This window comes from Panthera leo, chromosome C1 (genome assembly GCF_018350215.1).
Source record: "Panthera leo isolate Ple1 chromosome C1, P.leo_Ple1_pat1.1, whole genome shotgun sequence".
In the NCBI taxonomy this organism is placed as follows: Eukaryota; Metazoa; Chordata; class Mammalia; order Carnivora; family Felidae; genus Panthera; species Panthera leo.
In genome coordinates, this window is record NC_056686.1 from 62,903,474 (window position 1) to 62,916,489 (window position 13,016).

General features: G+C 37.7%; 1 protein-coding gene across 2 annotated transcripts in view; it reads left to right on the forward strand.

Moving 5' to 3' along the window:
- MSH4 (mutS homolog 4) overlaps positions 1-13,016 on the forward strand; it is an 88,019-nt gene that overhangs the window by 26,825 nt on the left and 48,178 nt on the right. The window lies entirely within an intron of this gene.

Here is a 13,016-nt window from a genome sequence, read left to right on the forward strand (position 1 = left end):
CTTAAAAGTGAACATTATGTGAAGTTTGATTAGCCTTCAAATATGCTTAAACTTTAAGATGAAACATCTTTGAATATTTACAGATTTAAATACTTAGTGCTTATAGGCACATCCTGTAAGGAAAATCATATATGGTTTTTATTCTTCTGTTAAGGTGAACAGAAAAATATTTACTTTAATGAAATAAATGCATATTTTTTCTCATATGCTTTGAAAAGAAAAGGATCTTGTACATCAGTAGAGTTTGATTTAAAATTGATTAATTTGCAAATCCACTGAAATCTAATTAATCTATGTTTCAGGAGTCTTTCCATATTGTAGAGATAACCTCTTTAGGTTCATTTATAATAAAAACATTATCTGATGGATGGAAATGTTTTGGCTGTTGGCCAGGCACAGAATAAGAAGTTTCCTTAAATAGTTGAAATACCTTATAATTTAATATATACAACTGGGAAGTAACCTAAAACAACTGATGTCTGGAACCAAATTAGTTACATTCATAACAGGAGTTTGGAAGCTTTCCCTCCTCTTTAACTTTCTGGTACAGTTTGTGTAGAACTGGTATTATTTCTACCTTAAATGTTTGGTAGAGGTCACAAATGAAGCCATTAGAACAGGGACTTTTTTTTTCTAGGAAGGTTTTTGACTGTAAAGTCAACTTCTTAAATAGATATGGTGCTATTCAGGTTACCTGTTTCTTGTATGAGCTTTGGTAGATTGTGTCTTTCAAAGAATTTGTCATTTCACCCAACTTGTTGAATGTATTGGCATTAACGTTGTTCATAACCTCCTTACTTGTACATAACCTCCTTGTACATAACCTCCTTACTTCATAACCCTCATTACGTTGTTCAATAACCTCCTTACTGTCCTTTTTATATTTCTAAAGTTTGCATGATATACCTCCCTTATTCTTTATTTTTTGAAGTTTATTTATTTTGAGGGAGAGAGCACGCGTGCAGGTGAGCAGGGGAGGGCAGAGAGAGAGAGGGTGAGAGAGAATTCTAAGCAGGCTCCTTGCTGTTGGTGCAGAGGCCAAGGAGGGGTCAGATTTCATGAACTGTGAGACCACAACCTGAGCCGAAATCAGTAGTATGAGGCTCAACCAACTGAACCACCCAGGTGCTCCCCCTCACTTATTCTTGATGTTGGTAATTGAATATTCTCTTTTTCCTTGTTTTTTTAAAGTTTATTTATTTTGAGAGAGAGAGTGAGCAACCAAGTATGCACATGCATGCAAGCAGGGGAGGAGCAGAGAGAGGGCAAGAGACAATCCCGAATAGGTTTCACACTGTCAGTGCAGAGCCCAAGAAGGAGCTGGATCTCATGAACTGTGAGATCATGACTTGAGCCAAAATCAAGAGTTGGTTGCTTAACCAACTGAGCAACCCAGATGCTTCTCTCTTTTTTGTTAGTCATTCTGACTAGAGGTTATCAAATTTATTGGTCTTCTCAAGAAACCATTGTTTGATTTAATTGATTTCTTTTTCATGTTCTCCATTTCATGGATTTCTGCTTTTATCAGTCTTTTTTTTTATTGAATATTTATTTATTTGTTATTTTTTCCCTTACAAGTTTTTAATTTTCAATTCCAGTTAACATACAGTGTAACATTAATTTTGGGTGTGGAATTTAGTGATTCAACACTTGCACACACACCATCCAGTGCTCATCACAACAAGCGCACTCCTTTATATCCATTACCCATTTAACCCAACCCACTCACTACCCATCTTCCTTCTGGTAACCATCAGTTTGTTCTCTATAGTTGAAGTCTGTTTTTTGGTTTTCCTCTCCCTCTCCTTCTTCCTCTCCCTTTTTCCTTCTTCTGATTACTCTGTACTTAGTTTTCTCTTTTTTCAGGTTGTGAAGAGAGAAGCTGAGATCATTCATTTGAGACTTTTTTTTTAATATAGTCATTGTAGTGCTATAAATTTCCCTCTGAGTAATGCTTTAGCTATATTTCACAATTTTTGATATGTTGTGTTTCCTTTTCCAATCAAAAATGTTAAAACTACTTTCTGATTTCCTTTTTAATTTATTCTTTGACATATGGGCTATTTTTTTGTTATTTAGTTTCCAGTATTTGGAAACTTTCTAGATATCTTTCTGTAGAGATCTCTAATTTCATAGTGATCAAGGACACATATTGTCTAGTATGAATCCTTTTAGCTTTATTGACTCATTTTTATGGCCCAGAATATGATCTTTCTTGTAAATGTTCCATGTATGTTTGAAAACAATGTGTACTTTGCTGTTGTGGAATTGAATTTTCCATGAATGTCCATTCAGGTTGATTGATAGTGTCTATATCTATATCTTTATTGTTTTGGGGGATCTATTTATTGTATCAATTATATATCTTTATTGTTTTGGGGGATCTATTTATTGTATCAATTATTAAGAAACATGCTGATATCTCCAACTGTAATTGTGGATTTGTCTATTTCTCTGAAGTTCTTTTCTTTTTTATACAGTGGACATTTTGTATATACTATTAATTTGCATATATAAAGTTCAAAATCATTTCCTTCTCTTTTTTTTTTCTTTTTCAAGTTTTTATTTCAATTTTAGTTAACATACAATATACTATTAGCGTCAGGTGTAGAATTTAGTGATTTATCACTTACATGCAACACCCAGTCTCATCACAAGTGCCCCCCTTAATACCTATCACCAATTTAAACCCATACCCCTGCCCATCTCCCCTCCAGTAATCCTCAGTTCTTTATAGTTACAAGTCTCGTTTATTTATTTATTTCTTTTTCTTTTTTGAGGGAGAAAGAGAGTGTGCATACCAGCAGGGGAGGGGCAAAGGGAGAGGAAGGGGGAGAATCTTGTGGGGCTTGATCTCACAACCGTGAGATCATGACCTGAGCCAAAATCAAGAGTTGGGTGCTTAACCAAGTGAGCCACCCAGGCTCCCGAAGAGTCTGTTTTATGGTTTGCCTCTCTCATTTTTTCCCCCCTATGTTCATCTGTTTTGTTTCTTAAATTCCACATGTGTGAAGTCATGTGGTATTTGTCTTTCTTGGACTGATCTCACTTAGCTAATACTCTCTAGCTCAATCCACATCATTGAAAAATGGCAAGATTTCATTCCTTTTGATGGCTGAGTAGTATTCCATTGTATATATGTACATCTTCTTTATTCATCAGTTGATGGACATATGGGCTCTTTCCATAATTTGGCTATTAATAATGCTGCTATAAACATTGGTGTACATGCATCACTTTGAATCAGTATTTTCGTATCCTTTGGGTAAATACCTACTAGTGCAGTTGCTGGGTCATAAGGTAGTTCTGTTTTTAACTTTCTGAGGAACCTCCATACTATTTTCCAGAGTGGTTGCACTTGTTTCAGTCCCACCAACAGTGTAAGAAGGCTCCCCTTTCTCCTCCCACATTCTTGTCAACACTTGTTGTTTCCTGTGTTTTTTATTTTAGCCATTCTGACAGGTGTGAGATGATATCTAATTGTAGTTTTGATTTGTATTTCCCTGATGATGAGTGATGTTGAGCATCTTTTCATGTGTCTGTTAGCCATCTGGATGGCTTCTTTGGAAGAATGTCTATTCATGTCTTTCTGCCCATTATATTATTTGGTTTTTGAGTGTTGAGTTTTATGTGTTCTTTATATGTTTTAGATACTAACCCTTTATCTGATATGTAATTCACAAATATCTTCTCCCGTTCCATCAGTTGCCTTTTAGTTTTGTTGATTGTTTCCTTCTTTGTGCTGAAGCTTTTTATCTAGATGAAGTCCCAAAAGTTCATGTTTGCTTTTGTTTACCTTGCCTCAGGAGACATATCTAGTAAGAAGTTGCTGTGGCCAAGGTCAAAGAGGTTACTGCTGTGTTCTTCTCTAGGATTTAGGTCTTTCATCTATTTTGAGTTTATTTCTGTGTATGATGTAAGAAAGTGGTCCAGTTTTCAGTTTCATTTTTCTCCATGTCACTGTCCAGTTTTCCCAACACCATTTGTTGCAGAGAATGTCTTTTTCGATTGGATATTCTTTCCTGCTTTGTTACAGTTGTGGGTTCATTTCTGCATTTTATATGCTGTACCATTGATCTGTGTATCTTTTTGTGTCAGTACCAGACTGTCTTGATCACTACAGCTTTGTAATATAATTTGAAGTCCAGAATTGTGATGTCTCCAGCTTTGCTTTTCTTTTTCAAGAATGCTTTGACTGTTTGGAGTCTTTTGTGATTCCATACAAATTTTAGGATTGTTCTAGCTCTGTGAAAAATGGTGGTGGTATTTATTTTTATTTTTATTTTTTAATATGAAATTTACTGTCAAATTGGTTTCCATACAACACCCAGTGCTCATCCCAACAGGTGCCCACCTCAGTACCCCTCACCTACCCTCCCCTCCCTCCCACCCCCCCATCAACCTTCAGTTGGTTCTCAGTTTTTAAGAGTCTCTTATTTTGGCTCTCTCCCTTTCTAACCTTTTTTTTTTCCTTCCCCTCCCCCATGGTCTTCTGTTAAGTTTCTCAGGATCCACACAGGAGTGAAAACATATGGTATCTCTCTTTCTCTGTATGACTTATTTCACTTAGCATAACACTCTCCAGTTCCATCCACATTGCTACAAAAGGCCACATTTCATTCTTTCTCATTGCCACATAGTATTCCATTGTGTATATAAACCACAATTTCTTTATCCATTCATCAGTTGACGGACATTTAGGCTCTTTCCATAATTTGGCTATTGTTGAAAGTGCTGCTATAAACATTGGGGTACAAGTGCCCCTATGCATCAGCACTCCTGTATCCCTTGGGTCAATTCCTAGCAGTGCTATTGCTGGGTCATAGGGTAGATCTATTTTGAATTTTTTGAGGAGCCTCCACGCTGTTTTCCAGAGCGGCTGCACCAGTTTGCATTCCCACCAACAGTGCAAGAGGGTTCCCGTTTCTCCACATCCTCTCCAGCATCTATAGTCTCCTGACTTGTTCATTTTAGCCACTCTGACTGGCGTGAGGTGGTATCTCAGTGTGGTTTTGATTTGTATTTCTCTGATGAGGAGTGATGTTGAGCATCTTTTCATGTGCCTGTTGGCCACCTGGATGTCATCTTTGGAAAAGTGTCTATTCGTGTCTTCTGCCCATTTCTTCACTGGATTATTTGTTTTTCGGGTGTGGAGTTTGGTGAGCTCTTTATAGATTTTGGATACTAGCCTTTTGTCCGATATGTCATTTGCAAATATCTTTTCCCATTCTGTCGGTTGCCTTTTAGTTTTGTTGATTGCTTCCTTTGCAGTGCAGAAGCTTTTTATCTTCATGAGGTCCCAATAGTTCATTTTTGCTTTTAATTCCCTTGCCTTTGGAGATGTGTCAAGTAAGAAATTGCTGCAGCTGAGGTCAGAGAGGTTTTTTCCTGCTTTCTCCTCTAGGGTTTTGATGGTTTCCGTCTCACATTCAGGTCCTTTATCCATTTTGAGTTTATTTTTGTGAATGGTGTAAAAAAAATGGTCTAGTTTTATTCTTCTGCATGTTGCTGTCCAGTTCTCCCAGCACCATTTGTTAAAGAGACTGTCTTTTTTTCCATTGGACATTCTTTCCTGCTTTGTCAAAGATTAGCTGGCTATACATTTGTGGGTCCAATTCTGGAATCTTTATTCTATTCTATTGGTCTATGTTTCTGTTTTTGTGCCAATACCATCCTGTCTTGATGATTACAGCTTTGTAGTAGAGGCTAAAGTCTGGGATTGTGATGCCTCCCGCTTTAGTCTTCTTCAAAATTACTTTGGCTATTCAGGGCCTTTTGTGGTTCCATATGAATTTTAGGATTGCTTGTTCTAGCTTCGAGAAGAATGCTGGTGCAATTTTGATTGGGATTGCATTGAATGTGTAGATAGCTTTGGGTAGTATTGACATTTTAACAATATTTATTCTTTCAATCCATGAGCACAGAATGTTTTTCCATTTCTTTATGTCTTCTTCAATTTCCTTCATAAGGTTTCTGTAGTTTTCAGCATACAGATCTTTTACATCTTTGGTTTGGTTTATTCCTAGGTATTTTATGATTCTTGGTGCAGTTGTGAATGGGATCAGTTTCTTTATTTGTCTTTGTGTTGCTTCATTGTTAGTGTATAAGAATGCAACTGACTTCTGTACATTGATTTTGTATCATGTATCAGTTCTAGCAGACTTTTGGTGGAGTCTGTTGGGTTTTCCATATATAATATCATGTCATCTGCAAAAAGTGAAAGCTTGACTTCATCTTTGCCAATTTTGATGCCTTTGATTTCCTTTTATTGTCTGATTACTGATGCTAGCACTTCCAACCTTGTGTTAAACAACAGCGGTGAGAGTGGACATCCTTGTTCCTGATGTCTTGTTACTGATCTCGGGGGAAAGCTCTTAGTTTTTCCCATTGACGATGATATTAGCTGTGGGCTTTTCATAAATGGCTTTTATGATGTTTAAGTATGTTCCTTCTATCCTGACTTTCTCGAGGGTTTTTATTAAGAAAGGATGCTGAATTTTGTCAGATTCTTTTTTTGCATCGATTGACAGGATCATATGGTTCTTTTCTTTTATTAATGTGATGTATCATGTTGATTGATTTGTGAATGTTGAACCAGCCCTGCAGCCAAGGAATGAATCCTACTTGATCATGGTGAATAATTCTTTGTATATGCTGTTGAATTCAATTTGCTAGTATTTTGTTGAGAATTTTTGCATCCATATTCATCAAGGATATTGGCCTGTAGTTCTCTTTTTTTGCTGGGTCTCTGTCTGGTTTAGGAATCAAGGTAATACTGGCTTCGTAGAATGAGTCTGGAAGTTTTTCTTCCCTTTCTATTTTTTGGAATAGCTTGAGAAGGATAGGTATTATCTCTGCTTTAAATGTCTGGTAAAATTCCCCAGGGAAGCCATCTGGTCCTGGACTCTTATTTCTTGGGAGATTTTTGATAACTGGTTCAATTTCTTTGCTGGTTATGGGTCTGTTCAAGTTTTCTACTTATTCCTGTTTGAGTTTTGGGAGTGTGTGGGTGCTTAGGAATTTGTCCATTTCTTCCAGGTTGTCCAGTTTGTTGGCAAATAATTTTTCATAATATTCCCTGATAATTGCTTGTATTTCTGAGGGATTGGTTGTAATAATTCCATTTTCATTCATGATTTTATCTATTTGGGTCATCTCCCTTTTCTTTTTGAGAAGCCTGGATAAAGGTTTATCAATTTTGTTTATTTTTTCAAAAAACCAACTTTTGGTTTCATTGATCTGCTCTACAGTTTTTTTAGATTCTATTGTTTATTTCTGCTCTGATCTTTATTATTTTTCTTCTTATGCTGGGTTTGGGGTGTCTTTGCTCTTCTGCTTCTATTTCCTTTAGGTGTGCTGTTAGATTTTGTATTTGGAATTTTTCTTATTTCTTGAGATAAGCCTGGGTTGCAATGTGTTTTCCTCTCAGGACTGCCTTTGCTGCATCCCAAAGCATTTGGATTGTTGTATTTTCATTTTCACTTTTTTTCCATACATTTTTAAATTTTTTCTCTAATTGCCTGGTTGACCCATTCATTCTTTAGTAGGGTGTTCTTTAACCTCCATGCTTTTGGAGGTTTTCCAGACTTTTTCCTGTGGTTGATTTCAAGTTTCATAGCATTGTGGCATTTTGATAGAGGTTGAATTAAATGTGGATTGATTTGGGTAATGTAAACATCTTAACAATATCTGGTTCTTCTAATCCGTGAGTCTGGAATGTTTTTCCTTTTCTTTGTGTCCTCTTCAGTTTCTTTCATAAGCTTTCTATAGTTTTCAGCATACAGATAGTTTGCCTCTTTGGTTAGGTTTATTGCTAGGTATCTTATGGTTTTGGGTGCAATGGTAAATGGTATTGATTCCTTGATTTATCTTTCTGCTGCTTCATTATTGGTCTATAGAAATGCAACAGACTTCTGTACACTGATTTTGTATCCTGTAACTTTACTGAATTCGTGTATCAGTTCTAGCAGATTTTTGGTGGAGTCTTTTGGGTTTTCTATATCAAGTATCATTTCATCTGCAAATAGTGAAGGTTTGAGTTCTTCCTTGCTGATCTGGATGCCTTTTATTTCTTTGTGTTGTCTGATTGCTGAGGCTAGGACTTCCAGTACTATGTTAGATAATAGTGCTGAGAGTGGACATCCCTGTCTTGTTCCTGAATGTTGAGGAAAGGATCTCAGCTTTTGCCCAGTGAGGATGATATTAGCTGTGGGTTTTTCATACATGAACTTTATTATGTTGAGATATGTTCCCTCTCTCCCTACTTTGTTGAGGGTTATTATCATGAATGGATGTTGTACTTTGTCAAATGCTTCTTCTGCATCTGTTGAGAGGATCATATGCTCTTATCTTTTGTTTAATTAATGTGGTGTATCGCATTGATTTGTGAATATTGAACTACCCTTGCAACCCCGGAATAAATACCACTTGATCATGGTGAATTATTCTTTTAATGTACTGTTGGATTTTATTTGCTAGTATTGTGTTGAGAATTTTTGCATCCATGTTCATCAGGGATATTGGCCTGTAATGTTTGTTTTGTTTTGTTTTGTTTTTAATTGGGGTCTTTGGTTTTAGAATCACAGTAATGCTGTCTTCATAGAATGAATTTGGAAGTTTTCCTTCCATTTTTATTTTTTTGAATAGCGTGAGAGAATAGGTGTTAACTCTTCTTTAAATGTTTGGTAGAACTCCCCTGTGAAGATATCTGGCCCTAGACTTTTGTTTGTTGTGAGATTTTTGATTACTGATTCGGTATCTTGGCTGGTTATCAATCTGTTCAAGTTTTCTATTTCTTACCTGTTTCAGTTTTGGTTGTTTATACATTTCTAGGAATTTATCCATTTCTTTCAGATTGTCTGGTTTGGTGGCATATAATTTTTCATTGTTATTTCTCCTCTCTCATTTGTGATTTTATGTATTTGGGTCTTCTCTCTCTCTCTCTCTCTTTCTCTTTTTCTCTTTCTTTGATAAATCTGGCTAGGGGATTATTAAATTTTATTAATTTTTTTCAAAGAACAAGCTCCTAATCTCATTGATCTGTTCTGTGTTGTTGTTGTTGTTGTTATATCATTTATTTCTACTCTAATCTTTATTATTTCCCTTTTTCTGTTGGCTTTAGACTTCATTTGTTCTTTTTCTAGCTTCTTTAGGTGTACAGTTAGATTGTTTGAGATTTTTCTTGCTTCTTGAGGTAGACCTATGTTACTATATACTTCTCTCTTATGACCACTTTTTCTGCACCCCAAAGGTTTTGTGTTTTCATTTCATTTCATTTTTTATTTCTTCTTTAATTTCCTGGTTGACCCATTCATTCTTTAGTAGGATGTTCTTTAACATCCATGTTATTTGTGGGTCTTTCCAAATGTTTTCTTTTTTAAAAAAATTTTTTTTCAACGTTTTTTATTTATTTTTGGGACAGAGAGAGACAGAGCATGAACGGGGGAGGGGCAGAGAGAGAGGGAGACACAGAATCGGAAACAGGCTCCAGGCTCCGAGCCATCAGCCCAGAGCCTGACGCAGGGCTCGAACTCACAGACCGTGAGATCGTGACCTGGCTGAAGTCGGACGCTTAACCGACTGCACCACCCAGGCGCCCCTTTCCAAATGTTTTCTTATGGTTGACTTCGGGTTTCATAGCATTTTGGTTAGAAGAAATACATTTATGATCTTAGTCTTTTTTGTACTTGTTGAAGCCTGATTTGTGACCTAGTATATTATCTATAGAATCCCATGTGCACTTGAAAAGAATGTATATTTTGCTGCTTTAGGATAAAATGTTCTGAATATATCTCTTACGTCCCACCTGGTCTAGTGTGTCATTCAAAGCCATTGCTTCCTTGTTGACTTTTTGCTTAGATGACCTGTCAATTGATATAAGTGGGATATGAAAGTCACCTACTGTTATTATATTATTATCAATGAGTTCCTTTATGTTTGTTACTGTTTTATATATTTGGGTGTTTTGAAGTTGGAGACATAAATATTTACAGTTGTTAGATTTTCTTGTTGGATAGTCCCTTTTATTATGATCTAGTGTCCTTCTTCATTTCTTGTTACAGTCTTTGGTGTAAAATCTAGTTTGTCCGATAGAGCTATTGATACTCTGGATTTCTTTCTTTCTTTTTTTTTTTTAAGTTTTTATTTATTTGTTTTGAGGAGGGGCAGAGAGAGAGAGAGGGAGAATCCCAGCATGTGGGGCTTGAAATCACGTACCATGAGATTGTGACCTGACTCAAAGTTGGATGCTTAACTGACTGTGCCACCCAGATGCCTCAATACTCTGGCTTTCTTTTGACATCCATTAGCATGATAGATGATTCTCCATCCCCTCACTTTTAATCTGGTGGTGTCTTTAGGTCTAAAATGAGTCTCTTGTTGGCAATATATAGATGGGTCTTGTTTATTTTAACCATTTGACATCCTTTTGTCTTTTGACTGGAGTGTTTAGTCCATTTATATTCAGAGTGATTATTGATAGATATGAGTTTAGTGCCATTGTATTACTTGTTTTGTTGTTGTTTCTGGAGATTTTCTCTGTTCCATTCTAGTCTTTGTTGCTTTTGGTCTTTCTTGCCCACTCAAGGGGTCCACTTTAATATTTCTAACAAATCTGGTTTAGTGGTCATGAACTCCTTTAGTTTTTGTTTGGGAAACTCTTTATCTCTCCTTTTATTCTGAATGACAGCCTTGCTGGAAAAAGTATTCTTGACTGCAGATTTTTCCCATTCAGCACACTGAACGTATCATGTCCCTGTATTCTGACTTGCCAGGTTTCCGTGGAGAGATCTTTTGCTAAACTTATTTGTCTTCCCTTATAAGTTCTTTTGTCTTGGTGTTTTTAGGATATTTTCTTTATATTTTGCAAATTTGACTACAGTATGCCTTGGTGTTGGCCTGTTTTGTTGATTTTGATGGGAGTTCTCTGTACCTCCTGGATTTGGATATCTGTTTCCTTCCTCAGATTAGGGAAATTTTCAGCTAGAATTTCCTCAAATGTACCTTCTGTTCCCTTCCCTCTCTCTTCTTGTGGGGCTCCTGTGATACAAATGTTATTATGTTTGATGGAGTAACTGGGTTCCCTATGTCTACTTTTGTGACCCCAAATTTTTCTTTCTCTCTTTTGTTCAGGTTCATTATTTTCCAGAATTCTATCTTCTCTATCACTTATATATTCCCCTGCTTCTTGTATTCTGGCGCTCATTACATTCAGTTGGTTTCAGATCTTGGTTACTATATTTTTAATTTTGGCCTGATTGTTTTTTTTTTTCTTTTAGCTCTTTTATCTCTGTGGTAAGGGTCTCCCTAATGTCTTCCATGCTTTTTTTGAGCCCATGTAGTAGCCTTATGATTGTTGCTTTAAATTCTTGATAAGGCATGTTAGTTGTATCTGTTTCAATTTGATCCCTGGCCATGACCTGTTCTTATTCGTTATTTTGGGATGAATTCCTCTGTCTTGGCATTTTGTCTAGGCCTCTGTCTTCTGGGTATTAGGAAAACCTGTTATGTTTCCTGTTCCTGAGAGGAAGGATGTGAAGAAGAGGTCATATAATATCCAGGGCCTGGTCCTTCAGGAAGTGTCTCTGGTGTGTGGTACATGCACTTTGGTGATGTGTTTTGGCTGCTCTGTGCCTTAGGTTGGTTGTCTTCAGTTTCTCCTTGCTTGCAGTTGGGAGTGTTTGGACCTTGGGCAGAGTCTGGTGAGTTTTAACTAGTTGTGCTCTAGTATACTTGCTAAAAGAGACCTAATGCTCTTTTCACTAGAACTGAAGCTTTGCAGGACTCTAATGTCGGTAGACATGGTGTATGTGGGGGTGTTTGTGCTGGTCTTATGGGGGAGAGGCCTGCTGTACTGGTCGGTAGTCACTCTTGCTGAAGAAAAACAGTCCCAGCAGAGTGCAGAGGGGTAGGACTTAGCGTTAGCAGGTTAGGCAGGCAGTGTTGGTCCTTTGCTATTTATTGAAGTTGGTTTATGCTGAGGGGTAGAGGAGGGAAATGGCATCAACCAGGTTCTTTGTCCCTGGAGAGGAGAGTCTGTGCTTGCTGCTCTCATGGAAGCACTTTCAGAGGAGTGAATAATTTCCCATGGTGCATCACAGACATTTTTCAGATCACTAATTTCACACTCTGTCTGGGTTGCTTACCTGCCTGTAGCAGCATAGAATACTTTGGCCTCTACCCTAGCCAGGCCTGCTGACTTTTAAAATTCCAAACTTTAGGGACCTGGTGTGACAGGGATCTGCGCTTATTCTCTGGGAAAGGGTCTTCCCCTGTTGGGACTGATGCAGGTTTGACTCAGAATGGCAGTTGCACCAGAGTATAGGAGCATGGATTTTGGAGTAAAGTTCAGTGAAAAACTGGTATCCAGGATACTCACCCTCAGCTGGTTCCTCTGCACCTATGCTGAAGGTTGGAGGAGGGAAATGACACCTGCTGGTTCTTTTGTCCCTAGAGAAGCAATGCTACCTCTCATAGATGGTCGCCAAAAAGGAGAAACAGTCCCAAAAGGAGAAACAGTCTCTCCCGATGCCCCTTAGGCATTCCTCAGATCATGCAGTCTGCCCCAGGGTTGTTTGCCTGCCTCTTCTCCAGGAGTAGAGCAGCTTCCTCAGGTCTCTGTCCCAGCCAAGCCTGGGGACCTCTAAAACTCCAGTCTTTGAGCCCCACTGGTTGTAAAAACTCACCAAATTTAGCCCCTCTTGTTTTCCCAGCCAGTGGTTTTGGGGAAATATTCTTGTGTTTATCCCTGTGCATTCCACTGTCTCTCACCTTTTTCTGTGACAGGGGCTCCCTCCCCTCCGCAGCCCCCTGTGGTCCATTTTTCCCCAAAACTTCCTACCTTCCTCAGTGTGGCCTCTTCTCTCCCTCTAGTTGTGCAGTATGTTCTATCATACCTCAGATCAATTTCTTGAGGATTCAGAATGATTTGATAGTTAAGTAGCTGTGTTTGAGGGACAAAACAAGCCTAGGGTCCTCCTGCTATGATGCCAGCTTTGTTCATCCTCCCTTCTCTTGCT